This window comes from Notothenia rossii (genome assembly GCF_949606895.1).
Source record: "Notothenia rossii genome assembly, chromosome: 3".
Classification (NCBI taxonomy): domain Eukaryota; kingdom Metazoa; phylum Chordata; class Actinopteri; order Perciformes; family Nototheniidae; genus Notothenia; species Notothenia rossii.
The window spans coordinates 37,327,469-37,334,385 of NC_136901.1; positions in this window are offsets into that span (position 1 = coordinate 37,327,469).

Below are 6,917 nucleotides of genomic sequence, written 5' to 3' on the forward strand. Positions count from 1 at the left end.
TCGAACATTTGTGATCAGGCGGACCGGATATGTTGATAAAGTCAATGAAAGGCTCCATTTGTTTTTCATAGGGGGGTCCGCCATGGATGGGATCAAGTGGTCTGAGGATCTGTTCACACTCAGACATCACGAGGTAGGCCTCAGGATCGTATGCGTTTAAAGTCGCCAAAAAAGAGAATAGTTGCATCTTTTGGGACTTATTGTTTTGTGACAAATCCTCTGATGATAGCAGTTGCTTGAGCTTTTCAACTCTTTCCTCCACTGTCGACTCCATGACGGTAAGCTAAGACTTTAAAAAGAGGAGAGTGTGTTCTTCTCTTGATGCTAATGCGCCATAAATGTACTGCAGCAGTATTCACACACCTAAAGGGGGGGGGGGGGGGGGGGGGGGGGATAACAACAGATGATGACGTCAATCGGTTTGTACACCACTTGAAATATCACAACTATTGACATTTGTTTTAATGTAAAATGCCCCAACTACTATTGGGTTGCCATAATATTTGTTATAGATATCTCTCTTTTCTCTTTGGAAGTCATCACATAACGGCATTGTAATACACGGTTCGGCTGCATTAAATATTACATATCTGCCGTAGATATTTATTTATAGAGCCTTGACTAGAAGACTTCTGGACAAACAGGAAGAAGTGCCGCCGAAACTGAATATGACGTGAATCATAAATATATCAGCAATTACACAACATCTTACATTTCTTTTCACACAATACGTTTCCTTGCAGTATCAACATAACGGTGCACAGCTGATAGAAAGGGACACCTAGTGGTTAAAAAACGTTATTGAATTTTTTTTTTTTGGAAATAATGTTATATTTTGTTGAAATTAAGATATATTTTGTTGAAATTATATATATATATATATATATATATATATATTTATATTTGATGAAAAAAATATTAAGAGAACATACTTTCATAGGGGGAAAGTAGAAGGTCAATGATAGAAATATAGAATAGATAATATCAAGAAGATACCGTAGTGATTTCTACAATAAAACCGTTTAGTGCAGGACGTCCAAAGATATTAATAGAAGGATGTGCAAAACAGACAAACTAATAAGGCTTTATTTAAACATTAAAGAATACTTTAAGTTAAGGTCTTCTTTTGAATAAGAAAAAACCGTTGGGGGTATCCACAGATACATATTAAGTCTGACAAAGTGCAATCACCTTCCCTGAATTTGACTCAGGTGTAACTAAAGTCTGGACCCGTCCGATTCCAGTTTTGGATAGTCTGTCGTGGTTCCATTCCATTTCAAAGTGCTGTTGACGCTCAGCGTAACCTTGTCGCACTGCCACTCCAACATTCAACATGCCGTTGTGATGAATTCCAAAGACAAAAGCAAGAACGCTCGGAATAAAGTATTATTTTTATTTTTTTTAAGTGTTTTCCGATTTCATATCACATAAACACCATATCCCAACGTGCAATGCGGCTAAAACATCCAGGATTATGGGTGTAGTTAGAGGTTTTAGCCTATCAAAACCCCTGAAAAAATAAATGTGTCCCACAGAATCGAAAGACAAAAACCTATGGGAAAAACACAAAAGCATTGTACACAATTTAAACCAATAAATGTCGTATAATTAACAAGGATAAACTGATGTTTTTTACTGGATGAGTACTGCAGATATTACTGTTAAATAATTTGATCATTGGTTTTATTATGAAAATGTCGAGACCGGAAATACTGTTTTCAACCCATAACTTTACATGGAAGCTGCCTCATACCTCAAATCATCTTCGTAATATCTATCAAACTATAGATCCTACATATCGACTGGACGTGGATTCTAAGAGTACAACATACACTTCTCGCTAAATCTAATCAAAAAGCATTTTAATGGCCAAACTATCCTATAATTTAGGATTTTACAGAGAGGGTTATTTGTTAATAAACGACCCTCGGTAACGTTTGCATTCAACGGGTGGTATAGGTCGTATTAACAAGCGCTTGAACAATCGACCCATTAGGTTGTATGAGTTGGAGGACTTGTTGTTATTTACAAGTATTAAAAGTAAGCATAGGGCACCAAACCAACTGAGACCCGTCTGTCCGCCGCATCTACACACTGTACAACACGCACATACATACTTATGGTCTTAGAAAAATATCGACTCTTTGTTTGTAGATATCTACTAAACCACAGAATACAAATACAGAGAGTAATGTAGGCCTGTTATACTGAGTGATATATATGTTACACACTGCTCTGCTTTCTGCACGGACCTCACAGCTGTTCTCACTGTAAACATTGCGTCGCGATGAAAGCAGTTACTAAAATAATATCTAGGGGATGCATGCAGAGCTGTCATTGGCTGAGATAAGTCCGGCCGTGCGTCACATCTCCACCGTTCCCGGAAATGCATCCGCGAAGGAGCCGTGGAGGACCGTGGAGGACCCATCAGTGTATCCTCGGTTATAGCTCCTCCAGAGAGCCTCCTCGATGCTCGATGCTCGATCCTCGGTCCTCGGTCCTCGATGTGCATTTAGAGAAATTAGATGTCCTTCAACATGACGCGCTGAAATCCATTTCCGGGTCACTACCGGAGGACCGAGGAGTCTATAGGAGAGTATAGAGAGGCGAAGTCACGCCCATCTACTTCCACCCCATTGGACCTTATTTCGGAAAAATTATGTATTAAAGTAAATGGAGAGAGGAAACGTATCTTTCTATCCCGTTTGAACACATGTAGCAGGTATATAAATATACAGGAATGCATTCCACCAATAATCCCTCACGTTTTATTTTATTGTTCCAATATTATTTATTGTCACTTTTATTTTGGTATGTTTACTACAAAAGACCGTTTTGGGAGCTAATGCTTTTATTTTGAAGTCTTCACTTTCGGCAGTGACGTCATCTACCTGCGTTGCACCCTCTCTCACTCAGTTGTTTGTATGGCAGACTGAGGTGAGGAGAGTTTGTCATGTGCTCTTTGTAGATTTCTGTTCTAAATTATGTTTACAGTGTTTATATAATCTTAAACTGTGAAACAAGGTTATAATATCATTCCATGGTGCTAATGTGTTGCTGTGTAGTTGTTTTGCAGAAGTTTGAGTGTTTTAGCAAACTTTTAGTTTAGTGTACTGTTTAGCATCACTTGTGAGGACTCACACACAGCACCTGCAGCATGTTTAATGGCGTCTTTTCCCCACCACAGACTGGTGTGTTGCAGACGTCCATGTTTATTAATGCTGCTGCATTATTGTGTTTACTTCATGCAGGTATGTTTGTTGCTCCCATGTTTTGGTCTATTGTGTTTTGTACTATGTGTTTATTTTATTGTTTTATTTACATGTCTAAAAATACTAATTAGCCGGTGGTGTATACATTTCCAGTGTAACTGTAATTGTACAGTGTATTGTGATCTATTGTGACAGATTTGATATCTGAATGTTTTATAAGGACTAGTCTCTCAGTTGTTTGTATGGCAGACTGAGACTGGTGTGTTGCAGACGTCCATGTTTATTAATGCTGCTGCATTATTGTGTTTACTTCATGCAGAGGAATAAATACGCCACAGTTTCGGTTAAAGACAACAACCGAATCTCCTTGTCCATCAAACACGCACAACACAACGCAGAGTCGTAGCAAGGGTCTGCTGAGAAGTAGGCCCAGACCGGCTACACACACATATGATGTTTGTCAATCTTAAATAATAATTTCCATGTAAAAAAAGTCACAATTTGTCGTAAAACTGTTGAAATATAAGACGATGAAAAATATGCAACTAGAAAGACTAAAAATCCCTGAATCCCGGTCCCGCATGCTGGCTCTTACGGAACCGACTAACTCCTTTTGTGTATGTACAGCTCTCAACATACATAGTGATTTTCACCTCGTTTAATACTTTAAACGAAAGAAGTGAAATGTTTTAACGTGACGGGCGTCTTGCTGTGTGGTGCGAGACGGGAGATGTAGTTCATTGAGCGGTTTCATCCAAAAAAAGTGTTACTTCACAGTTTTACGACACAAAATTATCTTTTAAATTGAAAAAAATCATATGTGTAATTTGTGGCACGATTCAAACGGAATCGAAAGATAATCTTTCTCTCCCCATTGAGTTCAATACATAATTTTTCCGAAATAAGGTCCCATGAAGCTCCCCCGGAAAGGGAGGGACTTTGCCAACGAATGCTGGGCATTTAAACAGCATTTAAACAGTCCTTCGGCGCCACTCGATGACTTAGTATACTTGAAAATGTAGTGGCTCTGCAGCAGCTCTACTCGACATTGAGAAACGGCCTGTGTTGCAACCATAGACTGTATAAAGGTATAAACTTACTTCCGGGTTTTTGGACGCGTCACTGTGGTACTCTATAGATGTTGCAACACGTTCACTAAGCCGAAAAAAACTATATCCGGTCACAGAGCACTGCTATTTTGAGTTTATCCCAATAATTATAAAGATGTGCATTGAAAATATTTGTTTTCATAAATTGCATTTATCTCTCTCGCTCGCTCCCACGCCCACTTTGGCTGTGAGCTGCGGACGCCTGATAAGCCAGCAGTGTTGGCTTATCAGGCGATGGGCGCTGTAAGTGATGAAGGTGGGGGGTGTTGGCCGCGGACGCCTGATTAGCCACAGTGTTGGCTGTAAGTGATGAAAGTGGGGGCCAACCCACCCCACTTTCATCACTTACAGCGCCCATCGTCTAGGGCAAGGGTTGGCAACCCGCGGCCCACGGGCCGCATGCGGCCCTTTAAGCCCTCTGCTCTGGCTCCCTTGAGCTTAGACAAAAATAAGAAGGAAATAAAATAGAAGTACTTGTAGGACTATTTATATTTTGTTGCATGGTTGAAAATGTTTCGTATCTTGTATTTTGAGGTGATACTGTGACACATAAATAAAAAACAAAACGGTTTTAATTAGGTCAACTAAAATATGCGTCACATCCTGCTACGGTCCCGCGCGAGCGCCTTTTCTTGGAGGCACTGGCGCGGGGACCCCCTGCTCGATGAGCGAACTATGGATAAATCAAAGAAAAGTACCGGAGGAACACAGGATTTAATTCTGTGTGGACAGAGTTATATGCTTTCACAGCAAACGATGCTGGTTTACCGGTATGTTTGATATGTAGAGAGAAGTTGTCAAAGGTGCTGCAGCCTTTACGTGTCGAGGAACAACACGGGAGAGGAAGACAGCTGACGATCTTCAGTCATAATTCAATGGGGTATGTAATTTATTTCAGAAAACACTTTTTGTTATATTCCATGGAATGCTCTTAACGTCCCGATAGCAATGAATATATGAAATGCTTTGACAATAAATACATACAAAAATTCATCTCTGGAAGCCGTAGCGCTGTAAAAAGCACGAACAATCATTTTAGCCGACCCGGCTAAAATAACTGGATGGCCTACCTGCCTGTCAGCCTGTCAGCCTGTCAGCCTTCCATCTGTGCACAAACTTATCTCGTGGCCTCATTGATGATGCGCGTTCGTATGTGTTGGAGGAGGGACTCTGTAAGAAAGTCTGAAGGAAGAGGCCTATTTTTTCCGGTTGTGTATTTTCAAATTCTAGCGCACTAGAGCTGGTTTCTCCATTCTTACCTACCCTACCTTTAACTCTTTTTAGGGTGCAGCTATATGTTTTATTTATTTCAAAGTGGGCCCATTTGAATAATATTTTTTTTTCCTTCAAATGTTCAGAGGACTCCCCAAGTGCTGTTTTTAATTTATTTTAAAGTGGGCCTGTGTATTATTTGTAATTCTCCTTATAGGAGTTCTTTGTTTCTTATTAGAGGTTAACAGTTGTATATAATGTAATAAATAGCCTAATAAATGCAAAGAAACTGTAGTTTTTGTCTGATATAACAATAAATACAACTTTATTAGCTATGAAATATGTTTTGCGGCTCCAGACAAAACAAATTGGGGGAAAAAGGAGCAAAATGGCTCTTTTGGTCAAAAAGGTTGCAGACCCCTGGTCTAGGGCAAATTAAAAGTGTAACCGGGGTGAAAAGGGTGTTAGATTTACTTAATTATGAATATTGTTACATCAAGGCCGAAAATTAGGATGAGCGGGCAGAGCGGCGACAATCACAGGGGTTTTTCCCTCCCAGAGCTGCAAGCGCAGCGCCCCCCAGATATGGCGCCCTAGGCGAAAAGATCAGTGGTGGAAGTAACGAAGAATTTACTTAAGCACTGTAGGCTACTTAAGTAAGATTTTGAGGTTGCACTTGAGTTTTTAAATTGTAATTCTATTCCTCTACAATTTAGAGGTAAATGGTGTACTTTAACTTTACTAAACATTTTTGAATACCTTTAGCTTCTTTACAGATTTGGATTAATGATGTGAAATATAATATACACTTAAATCAGACTTTAGTTACACCTGGAGTAAATTCACAACACTGCAGTATACAAAGTCATTAAAACTAGCTGCACCTTTACCAGCTTTCACAACACTTTAATGCATCAATAATTATAATCAAAACATATCATATGTATTATTCTGAAATGAAATCTGCATTATGAGTACTTTTACTTCAGATTGGCTGGCAAGCTGCATCTTACCTTGTCTCTCTCTCCTCGCGATCCTCTGAGTGATCTGGCTCTCAGTCTCTCCTCCTATTTGTTCATTCTGAATTGTTTCAGTTTCGTTTCTGACACAAAAAATAACCTCAATCTGCAATGGTAATAGTCAATCTGCAATGGTAATAGTAACTAAATATGTAAAACAAATGTAGTGGAGTAAAAAGTAAAAACTGCTAAATGGATTCAAAGTGTCAAGTAGCATAAAATGAAAATAATCAAGTTATGTAAAAGTAACTACATGTTTTACTTAAGTACAGTAGGCCTACTTGCATTGAAAATGTCACTTAAAGATGGGGTATGTAATTTATTTCAGAAACACTTGTTATATTCCATGGAATGCTCTTAACATC